This window comes from Haliotis asinina, chromosome 13 (assembly GCF_037392515.1).
Source record: "Haliotis asinina isolate JCU_RB_2024 chromosome 13, JCU_Hal_asi_v2, whole genome shotgun sequence".
Classification (NCBI taxonomy): Eukaryota; Metazoa; Mollusca; class Gastropoda; order Lepetellida; family Haliotidae; genus Haliotis; species Haliotis asinina.
This window is the reverse complement of record NC_090292.1, coordinates 30,935,163-30,950,277: the sequence shown is the minus strand read 5'-3', so window position 1 is coordinate 30,950,277 and position 15,115 is coordinate 30,935,163. Positions and strand designations below refer to the sequence as shown.

Here is a 15,115-nt window from a genome sequence, read left to right as displayed (position 1 = left end):
GAACCTGACACGTTTCTGTTCTGCTGTCAAGAGCTTTGGCACCCATCTTGCAGAAACTTTAGTCATTCCTAATTCGTTGGTGATAGTATGCTCAACCCTCTCATGAGAGATGCCCACTACACTAGCAATATGTCGAGTAGTCAATCGTCGATCATCCATCAACATATCGAGCACTCGCGTGATGTTTTCTGGAGTGGTTGCTGTTGAAGGCCTTCCTGAGCGTGGGTCATCATCAAGGCTTTGTCTGCCACGCTTAAATTCTGCAGCCCACTTCTTTACTGTGGAAAATGAAGGAGCATCATCCCCTAGAGTGGAGACCATGTCAGCATGTATCTGTGTTGGGGACATCCCTTTCTTTTGCAAGTACTTGATGACTGCCCTGTATTCAGTTTTGTCCATTTCTGATGAATTCAGAGGGTAGGTTTACCAAAAGAGCTGTACTTGAGATACAACTATTAGTACGTTTGTAGTTCTTGTGTCTATGATTCACTAAATGATTGTCCTCATTGGTGGCAAACACCTGTCTCTACCTGGTGGGGAAAAACCACTCAGGCTGAGAACTTTTCAGCCAACCCTCGTACATCTTACACCGAAGTACACACTGAATCATGTTTCTAAGTTTTTTTCTGTGACTTGCATATCTGACAACTTACAGAAGTACATAGTCAATGTATGTGCCATGGGTCTGTGATTATCTTGTGTATTTCACGCCTTGCAGAAGTACAGATTCAATTTATATTTCCTTAGTCTGTGTGTCTCTTCTTCATCTTACACAGAACAGAAGTACAAAGTGAATGCATGTTTCAAAGTTTATATGCGACTTGTATATCAGACTACTTACGCAAGTACATGGTCGATGTATATGACAAAATCTGTGTGTATCTTGCAATCTGACACCTTGGAGAAGGACACAGTTAATGCATGTGCCCCGAGTCTGAGGAGATCTTGTACATCTCACATCTCACATCTTACAGAAGTACACACTCAATGTATGGGACTTAAGACTGTATATGTCTTGCACATCTCACACCTAACAAAAGTACACAGTCAGTTAATGTGACTTTAGTCTGTGTGTATCTTGTATATTTCAAATCTTGCAGAAGCACACAGTCAATGTACATCTCCAAGGCCTGTGTGTATCCTGTACATTTCACACCTTACGGAAGTACACAGTCAATGCTTTTGTGAAAGTCTGTGTGTCCTGTACACCTGACCTACTTATAGGAGTAAACAGTCAATGTCTGCATCAAAGTGCGTGTGCATCTTGTACATCTTACAAATTACAGAAGTAGATAGTCAATGTTAATGTTAATGTGTATATCTTGCACATCTCACATCGTACAGGAAAGCATCCTCAATGCATGTGAAACTGAGAAACTGAGAAAATTTATGTGTATCTTGTATAACTGACACCATACAGGAGTACACAGTGAACTGGCACGGCTCCCACGGCCGAAAGCTATGATTACACGATACCATTTAGAAAGTGGTCAAATGCAACAAAGGTCATATTTGACTTTGTTGGCTGGCGATTGGGTACCTGACTCTGACTGTGCGGGTTCGAATCTCGGATGGGACTCAACCAAAAAGTACTAGAATTTGTACTTTACAGAGAAAGTGAAATCCCAAATATGACATATGTTGAGTAGGTGCATGTTTGAAACGCTACAAGTACATAAGTATCGTTGGATATATTATCCGTATGAGAAAATTATCCATACATTGTGAATCATGGCATGTGCAGGGATAATAATATAGGATTCAAATAGAACTAAAAAAACGGATATCCTCTTTGTTGTATAGACATTATCTTTTTCTAAATTCATGCACTCATTACTCGTGTACAATTTCGTGCTCTATAGTCTATTTGTGGACGAGTTATACAAGTTCGAAATGTTTCGCAACAAATTTCTCGTCTATGCGTTTCTTGTCTTGGGCAGATTATCATAATGATAACAGTCCATTTGTGTGGCGTTTTCCCAATATCACTTTCAAAGCCGACCTAAACTGTCTTTGAGGTATCGGATGGATAAGTGATATTTCATTCTACCTGGTATCCACCCACTGCTGGCTGGCAAAGGCAGATCTCGAACAAATTCATCAGCATCGGACATGACTGTACCATGAAAGTGCGTCAGGAGTCACACTATCGAACACAGTGACCCATTCGAGGATATCAACTGATGTTTCTGCCGATGTGGCCTGAATTTTGACAATATTTCAGTTTTTACAGCCTGTCAGCTTTATATCGGCGAAATGTCCTAAGTGATTAATGTGTATGGTGCTGGGATTCGAACTTATGATCATACTTATCTGGTGTGACTAAGAGACATAACTCTGCACAGCAAATTGCCTCGCCTTGAATGGCTGGGCCACCGTGTGCCGTGATTACTATAAATATTTGCGCAAATAATTGCCTTGCTGCTGAAACACACTTGATTGGCTAAATACATTTATATATAAAATAATTTTCAAACCAACAATGGAAGATTTGCATTACGTTCAAGAATAGCAGCCCAAATGCCATTCCGAGCACTGCCCCAATATTAAAAACCATTGGAGGTAGCGAAAAGATCACGGAAGTGTGAAAAAGTGTATAACTATTCCTGCGCATGCGTACTATAATTGACTGTATACGCATGCGCACTGGTAATCGAAAAGTGCCACAATGCGACAATGCGACATTTCCATTTTTAGCATTTTCTTTACAAATATTAGATAGGGCGACAATGCGACAACGCGACATAGTTTGACATTGAAAATTGTCGCTATGTCGAGTGTCGCACTTCAGAGGAATAGAGAAAATGTTATTCAAAACGCGACACGCGACATAGCGACAATGTGACAGATGGGCGAAATGCCGCGTTGTCGCGCTTTGGTTAGTTTTTGCCTCATTTTGTTGTTTTTGAGAGGGCGATAACGCGACAACGTCCCTTCTCGGATTCTATGATCAGTGGATGTCAGTCTCAACGACGAATCGTAATTTTTCAATCTCAACTTCCCGGGGACCATACAACTCTTGCATCCACATTGCACACCGATTATTGCGGTTTTCTCATCCTTACGAGGTTTTCATTCAGTATTTTCTATATTATCTGAAATTAAATTTTGAATATAAAGGTCAAAACATTACTGTTTTGATTGACGTCACACAGAATTCTTTTACATAAATTTTGTCAACTGTTAATTTATCTTACAATTTCCCTTGGTAATATTTAAGCGTAAGACACGTGCTCACTGATGATGCACATTATAATATTGTAATTGATAGTCAACTTACGTTGTGTGAATGAAGCACACATTATTCATTATTAGGGAGTGAGTGAGTTTAGTTTTGTGCCGCAGTCAGCAATATTCCTGCTCCATGGCGACAGTCTAACCGAATCTGGACCAGACAATCCAATGATCAACATCACTCAATATTAAACAGTCTTCCAAAGAATGTACTTAAAATAGCTTTGCTATGTCGATTGGTTTGTTGTTTTACGCCGCACTCAGCAATATTCCAGCTGCATGGCGGCGGTCTGTAAATACATTATTGTTTCTCAAACAACAACGTCGCACTCGGCAATATCATAGCTATATGGGGGTATAGGGTAAATAATTGTGTCTGGACCAGACAATCAAGTGATTAACAACAGGAGCATCGATCTACGCAATTGGGAACCGATGACATGTTTCAACCAAGTCAGCAAGCCTGACCACCCGATGCGGTTAGTCGCCTCTTACGACAAGCATAGTCGCCTGTTCTGGCAAGCATGGATTGATTTTGACGAAGTGGTTTGGCAGGTAATCAGTTTCATCCGCGTATGTGTCCCGTTCACTAAGATCCCATTCCCACCACCCCTTCGCACTTATCAGCTTCCTACTTACTACTTACTACTAACTTACTTCCTTCTTACTTTCCTGTTGCTTTCTTCTTACTTTCCTGTTGCTTTCTTCTTGATTTCTTCTTGCTTTCTTCTTTCTTCTTCCTTTCTTCTTGCTTTCTTCTTGTTCTAGGACACATCTGTCCTTCTATTGCTGAGTGCGGCGTAAAACTAAACTCACTCACTCACTAAATATCTCAATCAACATCTCTCTCTCTCTATTTCTCTCACTATATATGTTATCTCACTATCTCTTTCACTAAAATATTGTAGGTCTAAAATGCTGCATGTCACTGCAGTGTTATATTATGTGTACGCCAATAACCTTCTTCTTCACGTGTCAAATATTTATCGCACTTTCTATATTTCCCACTCAAGCCCGCCCTCTTTACTTATATGTATGTCTGTCTCTCTCACATACACGCACAGGCAAACGAATACGTACATACGCACGCGCGCACAGACGCACGCACATAAACGCGCGCACATAAACGCGCGCACATTTTCCTATCACACTATCACTGGCGTGGTGGGGTAGCCATTCGGTTAAGGGGTTCGCTCATTACGCCGTACAGTGTGTGGAGCATATATTCCCACAAGCATACTTGTACGTAACACAAACATGCTTCCACGACAGTCACACATTCCAAAGCACCACCCTACCCGCTCTTGCTTACACCACACACTTAACCTTAAAAATAATACCCCGCATGTGTGCATTGTATCTTAAGCGCATCCTCATTCACCCATAAACATTGTGCAAATATCTGGGGGCATTTTCACCAGTCACTGACAACAAACGTGTTTGTACGTTCAACAGAACAAGATTCCCACAAGGAAATTAATACCTGCGAATTTATAAACAGTTTGATTCAACGCTTAATTCAAACTTACGCTTCAGTGACTCTCGTGCGGTGACAACACAATGACGTGGACCCGTTGAGAAACTTGAGTTTAGAATTCACACGGCCGGGGGTGTTATCAGATGCCGTGAGAAGTCATGATTTACAAAAAAACAATCTAGCAACAGAGGTTTTCGGCATGGTTAAAGTGTCTTGAAGTCTGGTCATGTTTTACACTTTAAATTTTGTATGGATATACGTCAATAAACTGGTTTAATAATAATAAGGACGCTCGTATAATAAACGCCGTGCTCGATAATCTCTATGGTATACGGAGCATACAACCTGAAGATTATCGAGGATGATATAGCGCTGAGTGTAGATTTTCGAAGGTCTCTTAGCGCTGAGGTAGCCGTAAGTTATTGTCTGTGTATGGCACTTAAGACTATCTTAACGCTAAGAGAGTTTCGAAAATCTAGGCCCTGAACTTCACGCCATTCTCTATGCGCGTACAACATAGACATAATAACCGTGATAACTCAAGCTGATTGCAGACAGCCAGATGGTTAATAGTTGTATGACTTATCCCATCGGGTACCCATTTTCTGAAGTTAATTTGTTGTTTAATGAGGATATTACAACCCTGAGAAGTTCACACAGTTGGTCAGAGGGTTAATAGTTAAAATATATAACTTATCCCACCGGGTACCCATTGTCTGAAGTTAGTTTGTTTTCAGTCAACAGTATTTCCGTTATATGATTGAATAAATAATTAGGTCTACACCAGACACTGTTCTGATTGATGTTATCAGTATCTGGCATGGATGGACCCGATATGTACTATGACGTCATAGTTTTGCTGCCGAAACGGATCGGATCATCACAAGCAATATCTGAAAGTAAGCAGCAATGAATGAATGAATGGATGGGTGGATTGGTGGATAGATGCATGAATTAGACAGACAGATAGAAAGATAGATTAAGAAACAATTTGAAAGTGAGCAACAATAATTATCCATTTACGCATCACAGCACCACCAGCGGACGGATAGATAGATAGATAGCACACACTCTATGACAAACAATATATAGATAGATAGGACACACTCTACAACAACTAGATAGATAGATAGATAGATAGATAGATTAAGAAACAATATCAAAGTGATCAGCAATAATTATCCATTTACGCATCACCGCACCACCTGCGGACGGATAGATAGATAGATAGATAGATAGATAGATAGATAGCACACACTATCAGAAACAATCGATAGATAAATAGATAAACAGATAGATAGATAGATGAAGAAACAATCTCAAAATGAGCAGCAATAATTATCTATTTACGCATCACAGCACCACCTGAAAGTACAAACCAGTCATCCAGTTTAAATATCTCCCCGAGGTACTTTTGAGACGGTCCCTGCACGCAGTTCTCCCTAAATCGATGTCGGGTATTCATCTACCCAGTACGTGAGATAATGGCGTCTCCTTCCTCGCTGCACGGTTCATGGCGTCTGGAAATTACGTTCTTGATTTGACAGATGAGTCCCTCTTCGCCGTGAATCTGTCGACAGTGGAATGTCATTGTCCGAGTCAAACAGCTCTCTTTAGCCGTGCCCCAGGTGTGGACAGCGGCAGAGTGTCCACTTGTAACTGGACAAGGTAGACGGGTTACCTGGTGGACTACATGTGGATTGTATCGTAGCAGGTAGGTGCTCGTTTGTGGTTAGTGTGTGGTCTGTAGTGGGTCTGTTGAGTTACCTGTAGGTTTGTGAAGGTCTTGACATAGTTTTATGTAGGTAGTGCTTGTAACGTGACGAGGTGTGGAGATATGAATATAGTGGGGCTGGCATGTGAGGTGCAAGTCGTCGGTGTAGTTGGTAACCCTGTAAATCACACACGAACATACACACACACACAGAGAGACACACACAGACACACACACGAACAAACGGAAACGCACACATTTGATTTCACGATTTAATATGATACATTCTCAAGCCTGTCCTCTCTCTTCCTCTTGCTCTCTCTCTCTCTCTGTGTGTCTGTCTGTCTGTCTCTCTCTCTTCCATCTCTCTCTCCACTGTCAGTCCCCCCTCCATTTCTCTCTCCCCCCTCTGTGTCCTCCTGTCACTCTCCCTCCCCGCCCCATCTGTCTATCTTTCTCCCACTCTTTCTCTCTCACGCCTACCTGCAACCTACATGTGTAACATCGATGCCCGAAAGGCTTTCTGCAGCAGTGCCTCTTGTCTATTTACAAACAATACCTTTCTAAAATGCAAGTCAGCAATGCCCTAATAGGATCATAAACAAAACCAGACCCTCCCGGCGCCAAGTAGAACAAGTGCAGTACTCTCAAAACACCTGATGTCAAGTTTATTATTGGTGTTACACACAACAAGTGTCGCGAAACCATTTGACCTGTAAGCCAGGCCACATACTGTAGTTGATGTAGATCGCCTCGTAAGGTAAGCGTTGTGCCTGAGGCCTGTTTTGGTGTCAGTCCAGATACAAGCTGTTTGTGCTGGTATTTGTTACACTGTTAAAGCTACTGCTTTGTACACTGTTGAGATGAGTCATGATATTATATACCATGCCAGGGTGATTTGTGTGAGATTGAGGCTTTATGTTGTGGGTGGTTGCAGTCAAAGAGCATATGTCATAGCGAGTGGAATACAAAACAACCCAGCGCCGTCTTGTAAACAACAAAAAAACCCGGCAATATAGGTGTAACAAAATCCCTAATCAACTGCACAACAGAATAGCCCATACCGACGGAGACTGGCACTACGCAGCTTTTAGCAAATTATATTCAAGCAATATCACGGCGGGGGACACCAGAAATGGGCTTCAAATATTGTACCTATGAGGGAAATCCAACCCATGTCTTCGTTGTGATGGGCGAAAGCTTTAATCGCTAGGTTTGTGCTTTTAGTAAATTATATTCAAGCAATATCAAGGCGGGGACATGAGAAATGGGCTTCAAACTTTGTATTCATGTGGGGAATCAAACCCGGGGCTTCGAAGAGACGAGCGAACACTTTAACCACTAGGCTACTCCGCCACCCCTTTGACTCTACTTACGGGGTACAGACTCAGTACAGTACGGGGCTGTACTGATGCGGGAAACTGTACCGACTGTACATACTGTGTGATATTGTACTGATATATCATCTGTGGATTATGTACCATCCAGAAGATTCTGTACGCCTATGGATTATGTACACTTTCTTGATAATGTACTGTCTGTGGGTTATGTACAATGTGTGGATTATGCACCATTCTGCACCATAGATTACGTGCAATCCTGTGGATTATGTACAATTTATTTGATAATGTACCATCTGTGGGTTATGTAGTATCTTGTTGATTATCGGTGGATCATGTACTATCCCTTGGATTATGTACCGCCTGTGGATTATGTTCTATCCTGTGAATTTTGTACTATCCTGCACTGAAGTAAAGTTGGTACCCGGAAGGCCTCTACCTCTGTTTGTAATGCACACTAGCCTAACACCAGGGCAACGCGGGCAAACCCATAACGACAGCTGAACTGTGAATATGTGTCTCCGACGATGTGAATACCATGTGTGTAAGGGGAGAAGCATGTCAGCCATTACGCTCTGTATCGACTGTTCTCAATTGAAGGCCCTGTACCGAGTGTTCGTTCTCACGCAAGGGCTTGTGTGATAGCATCTACTGACAAGATCTCACTCTTCTCAAAACTCGTCAGGATTGTATATGTACCCTTTGTATGACCTCAAGCGAGGACACCTCTCAGTGTTCGTGTCTGTGTGTGCGTGTGTGAGAGCTAATGCGTATGTGTGTGCGTGCGTGGGTGCGAGAGAGAGAGAGAGAGAGAGAGAGAGAGAGAGAGAGAGAGAGAGAGAGAGAAAGTATGTGAGTATGCGTCCGCGTCTGTGCATGATAATTCGTATGAGTGTGTGCTTTTGTGCGCACGCGTGTGCCTGTATGTACATGTGCAAATATATGACATTTGTTCTACACTGCCGACAAATGGAATTCACAAGATCAAACTGAAGTTATAAAACTGTACTTCCAAATGCATCATATAGGTTGGTCGATTCATTAACTTTCAAAGGGAAGGGGGTGGGGGAATCCTGTTTGGTCCACCAATGCAAAACATTAACTTCAATGTGGTCCTCAGGGAGGGGGAGTCTGAGCTAAGAATGCCGTGATATTGCTGAGAGCGGCCTAAAACCATATTCATTCACTCACTCAAGTTTGTGATGGGAAAGGATCTCTGATATTACTCCCAAACCGAAGTTAGGACGGCCAATAGACGGCCGCTCTGTTGATTTGTAACTTGACACATTCGCCTTTGGTATACTGTGATAAATACCTATATAAACACGTATATAAATATACCAAGGGGATTTTACGATAAGTCATCGGGGCGTAAGTAGGACATATGATGTACTGCTCCCGTCACCATGGCAACCGCTTCAGGTAATGGTCACGTGTGACACCTTTAAAGGTACAACTGGTAATTTAGTTTCGGCTTCAAAATCGGATGCGGCATTACGCAATATTCTTTCGCTCACTTGTGTATTTTCAGCTTGAATATCTTCTTAAAAGAAGTATCCGTGAAGATCAGGGTTAGAATTGATCTTCAGTAACCCATGCTTGTTGTACGAGGCGACTAAAGGGATCAGGTGGTCAGCGTCGCTGACTGGACAGATACTTGCATCGTTTCCCAAATGCTTGGACTGATGGTCATAATGATAATCACTGGATTGTCAGGTCATGCACTGGAAAGGTTACGGCAGCATTAAAATAAACAAACAAACAAACAAAACCAATCAAACAAACAAGATACTCCTTTACGTTCTTTGAATAGTGGCCATTTTTGTCATACAAATCACAAGGTGTACTGATTAGTGCATTATATGTTTGTATAGTGTTTTAAATCTAGTGTTGATTATGTTACAATATTGTTCACAGTGGAGATTCAAATTTAGAATATGCCCCAGCAGCTTATGCAGCAACCGTGTACACCATATTACCATCTTTATTTTCCACTAACCCTTTAGGAGCCGTGAAGATCCGGGTTAGAACTGGTCTTCAACAACTAACTGACGCTGCTCAGGCAGCATGGCATCGTATCCCAGTTGCGTAGCTTGATGCTCATGTTGTTCATCACTGGATTGTCTGGTACAGACTCGATTATTTACAGAACGCTGCCATATAGCTGGAATATTGCTGAGTGCGGCATAAAATTAAACTCACTCACTGGCATGGAATGGAGCAACGTTTGTGAACTTCAGCAAATGGAATATGGAATGATCGTGGTGCTAAGAATGAGTGCGTTTTGTTTTTCGCCACACTGGTGAAAAAAAGGCGAAGCTGCAAGGCCTACTTCACAAGGTAGACATACTGGCCAACGTGTAAAACTCTCACTCACTCACTCACTCACTCACTCACTCACTCACTCACTCACTCACTCACACACTCACTCACTCACTCACTCACTCACTCAATGTCTTGTTATACACGGGAAAAAATAAGGGATGACATGAACGCCTCCCTTGTTTTTTTTCCAGGTTTCTTAACACGCTATGCGATACATGGAAAAAAATAAATGACCACTTGTCCTTTCATGTGATCCCTTATTTTTTCCATCAGTATATAAGTAATTAACTGCCAGTGATATGGGTTTCAACGAACAGTCAAAGGTGAATGATGGACCTCCAGCTTCGAGAGACCGAGCTCAAATTCTGAGGCAATGTGATTGATTTATTGTCAATGGTGCATGTACAGTTGACCTACTTTTACAACAATACACCCCTTCCTCGACCCTTACAATGGTTCCATCAGTTGAGGGCCAATAAATAGTTCAGGTGAATCAAATCCTGTAATGGGGGAATTTGATACCTCTAATCTGTGGTGACTGCCAGCATGAATGATTTGAGCAAGCCGATAGGGGAGGATCTGCAGACAAAAAGGCGGTTCACTGTGCAGACAGCGCGACATCGTCAGCAGGTCACCCGCTGGGTTCTAGATCATATCGATCAGGATTTGGTCATTGAACATGGTTAACTGGTATCAGATAACTAACAAAAGGGTAGTTGACGTGGACGTTTTCAAAGAATTATACTTAAATGCCCAAGATCTTTGAACAATCAGACTGAGTACAATCAGGGGCGGTGGGGTAGACTAGTGGATAAAGCGTTCGCTTGTCAAGCTGAAGGCCTGGGTTCAGTTTCCCAAATGCGTACAATATGTGAGAGACCCGTGCGGTGTGGGATAGAATAGGCCTTCAGCAACCCATGCTTGCCATAAAAGGCGACTATGCTTGTCGTAAGAGGCGACTAACGGGATCGGGTGGTCAGACTCGCTGACTTGGTTGACACATGTCATCGGTTCCCAATTGCACAGATCGATGCTCATGTTGTTGATCACCGAATTGTCTGGTCCAGACTCGATTATTTACAGACTGCCGCCATACAGCTGGAATATCGCTGAGTGCAGCTTAAAACTAAACTCACTCACAATACGTGAACCCATTTCTGGTGTCCCCTATTGCTGGAAACTCACTCAACTATTTTGTGACGTTTCCCCGGAAACATGAATGCTCTATGTTGATTGTGGTGGCTAAGTACCCCTGTTCAAATCAACATATCTCGGGAAATATAACAAGTTGTTGTAGCGTTTATCCCTAAGGGGGAATATGAATATCAATAAGGGGGAATATGAATATCAATAAAGGGGTATATTGAGAGTAATTTGCATGATTATTATATATTAGCTAGTATTATTTCTAGTAACATATTTCCAAAGCATGACAAGGTCATCCCGGTAAATGAATTTTCACATTAGTACCATGGGAGTATACTGTGAGTGAGTGGGTGGGTAAGTGGGTGGGTGGGTGGGGGAGTAAGTGAGTGAGTGAGTGAGTGAGTGGGTGGGTGGGTGGGTGGGTGGGGGAGTAAGTGAGTGAGTGAGTGAGTGAGTGAGTGGGTGGGTGGGTGGGTGGGGGAGTAAGTGAGTGAGTGAGTGAGTGAGTGAGTGAGTGAGTGAGTGGGTGGGTGGGTGGGGGAGTAAGTGAGTGAGTGAGTGAGTGGGGAGGATACGGGCGGGTGGATCTGTTAGTAGGTCTGAGGGTGAGTAAGGGAGGTACGTAGGGACTTAGAGTAGTAAAGCACTGTATGTACATCGTTGTGAGTGTTCACAACGTCTTTACATGCATTCCTCTAAATAACAGCTCGTACTCACAACCTGAGCCCCCACATATAGCTGGAATATTGCTGAATGCGGCGTAAAACTAAACTCACAACCTGCATTCATATCACAAATCCCTGGTCAAAGTACACGGGTGTCATTTGAGAATATTTAAGCGTACCTTCATATGTTTACCGTTATCAATACATATGTATTTACTCTGTCAACAACAGCGGGATTTCATAAGGTAGGCGAGGATTTGTCCTGACCTCTTAGGTTTCAATAGTTTTATTTGACAGCAGACTACGTGTGATAGAAACAACACGTTTCCTAATGCGAGACATTTACTTATCTTCCCGTACACTTTCCCGATAAAGGTAGGTTTTATCCGCATTCTGCAATGATAATACACTTGACCGAATTGTTTCGTTTACGATATATTCAAAAGAATGCCACGCTACATCCAAGCCTATTACTACGTGTGTATCATGGGCGAGAGAAAGTATGCGCTGTAAATTTAGACCAGAGCTGTGCAGGATGTGATGTCATTTGCTAACCAAAACAGTGTTCACGATATTCGGGACTACTCGCCTCATTTCGTGGCCCACAAGAAGACTCGTACCTGAATTGTACGCCATTATTGAAAAGAATCGTGGCAAACCAATTAAATTGCGCGTAGTAAAACGCATTTCGAAGCAGGGAAATGGCGTCACCGTCGAACTTTGAAACAAAACTATGGAACGCACAGTTCAAACGTAAACCTTGAGCTGGATCAGCATCTTTCAACACCGACACATCTTTACGAAGGGTATGACTGTGTAACTGTTTGTCTATATGGGATATGGATTATATTTTAGGAGTAGCCATATTTGGGATTCCACAGTTATCTTTCCTTTGAAATAGTCCTAGACTATTTTCATCTCCTTGCCCATTTGCGGTTAGGTAAGGTCCAGTCCTGATAATGGTGCGAGCCGCCTCTAAGATGTCGGAATGACACGAGTAGTTACGAATGTGTTGACATTGGGGTCTTGGATATTTACTAAAAAGAAATAAGGTTCAAAGCGGCATAAAACAACTCAACAACAGACCATTCGCTCTCCAGGCAGATGCTCTATCTAATACAACCCCAGCGATCAATTAATCAAACAAAACGACCATTTTCATAGGAAAACTGAAGTGCTGACAACCTATTAACAATGCTCAACATTACATTGATATGTGCCATGATCAATTAAAAATTAAATATTTATAGCTTATAGCTTTACAACCAATTAAGGGTGGATGCAAATCGACATCATTATTGACGGGTCTAGTTAGGGAAAACTTTTTACACAACGACAACTAAGTGGATGATTATTTCCACTGATTATTTTCCGTCGGCGCAGTCTTGCATAACGTTAGAATAGTGATGTTGGTCACGTGACCTGGACGTTATTCTGAAGTTGGCGTGAGAAGAGACAATCGTTGACAGTCGTTGACACTCATTGGCCACTGCTGGTAATGAGCAGTTGTAGGAGCTCCAGGCAGCCCTTGAGGGGATGTGTCACAAATTAATTTCCGCGTTTTTCAGTGGCTGCGCACAACTTAACACCACTTTGAATAGAATACCAACAATTTGGACCGGCACGGGTCCAAATTCTCTGCCCGGGTACCCAATCCCTTATTACCCTACCGTACCCGGATAACCTGTATGTTAATTCGCAACATTAAATTTGTAAGAAATGGCATTATATTCCGCAGCTTGGAGGCTACAATTTCGGTTATTTAACATCTTAACTATGTATAATATTAAAAGAAGTGACTGTAATTATGCCCAAATCTCCAAAAACAGCCTTACAATCGTTTTAAGATATGACCTTGTTTGATCTATTGGTCACATGACCATAACAGGTCCAGGTATTGAGACGGGTACCCGGTGCAACTCATTACCGACCTGTCCCGGGTATACGACTTACCCGTCCGAGCCCTAGCAGCAGTGTCCATTCTTAACTGCTCGCCACCAGATGACTTATACCTGTATAGTATGCCATTATTAGCTAGAATGGTAGGACATCAGTCTAATCGCGAAGAGTAAGATGTGAAATGAGTGAAATATTTTCGTTGCGATTATCGATTTTCATTATCATTTCCGTGGTTATGAAATTATCTTGTTACGATCGATGCTCATGTTATTGATCACTGGATTGTATGGTCCAGACTCGATTATTTACAGGCTGCCGCCATATAGTTAAAATATGCTGAGTGTGGCGTAAAACAGTTCAATGCTGGAGGAGAACATGAAACGGCGAAGTTTCCCATTTCTTAAACATGTTCAAACGTGCGACTCCTCGATCGTTTCTTGAACGGCTCAGGGCAGTGGAGGTCATCACAACGAAGACCTGGGCCCATATTTTCGAAGCTCTCTTAACTCTAAGATGGTCGTAAGCGCTATACATTACCATTACCGTTACCACCAAATCTAGGCCCAGGGTGCAACGTGTGAAGCCCATTTCTGGTGTTCCCCGCTGTAATATCGCTGAAATATTTCTAAAAGAGGCGTAAAACTAAAGTCACTCACACACTCTTGCATGCTCAAGGGGCGTAACTCCGCGTACCGAATTTCGGCGCCTATCCTTACAGCAAAACCGTGATCACTAATCTGTTTCATAACATTTGAATTACATTATTTTCCCTTTCTGCAATGCATAAACTCGTTGATGAAAAATGCCAGGATCTTCTAACCTCTGACCTCAGTGGGACGGCTCTTGCTCACTTGAAAGGGGACCCGTGAAGATCCGGGGGTCACTGATCTATGACTCTTAAGTCTGTGTTAGAGTAATGGTGTTACAATCGTCGACAGCTAAGAAACAATTGATCTTCAGTAATTCATGCTTGTCTTTAGAGGCGACTAATGGGATCGGGTGGTCAGGCTCTCTGATTTGGTTGACACATGTTATCGGTTCCCAATTGCATAGATAGAAGTTCATGCTGTTGATCACTGGATTGTCTGGTCCAGACTCAATTATTTACCCTCCACCCCTATATAGCTGGAATATTGCTGGGTGCGACGTTGTTGTTTAAGATGCAATCATGTAGTATTGTCTTATTTCACGCTTTACAAAAAGGGGGGTGGGGGTGGGGGTGGGGGTGGGGGGTGACAAACGGTTGATGGAACAGCAGCGTCGGAAGTTAGCACACCCAGGTGAGATGACCCGCAGCTTGTCAGGCGCTGTTCCA

The 15,115-nt window shown here is 42.5% G+C and overlaps 1 protein-coding gene across 1 annotated transcript in view; it reads left to right on the top strand.

Annotated features, from left to right (window-relative positions):
• Nucleotides 1-6,145: 6,145 nt before the first annotated feature.
• LOC137259304 (uncharacterized) overlaps nt 6,146-15,115 on the top strand; it is a 67,995-nt gene continuing 59,025 nt past the window's right edge. Inside the window, exon 1 of the mRNA XM_067796935.1 lies at nt 6,146-6,425. The gene's annotated coding sequence lies outside the window, so the exon portion shown is untranslated. The remainder of the gene's footprint in view (nt 6,426-15,115) is intronic.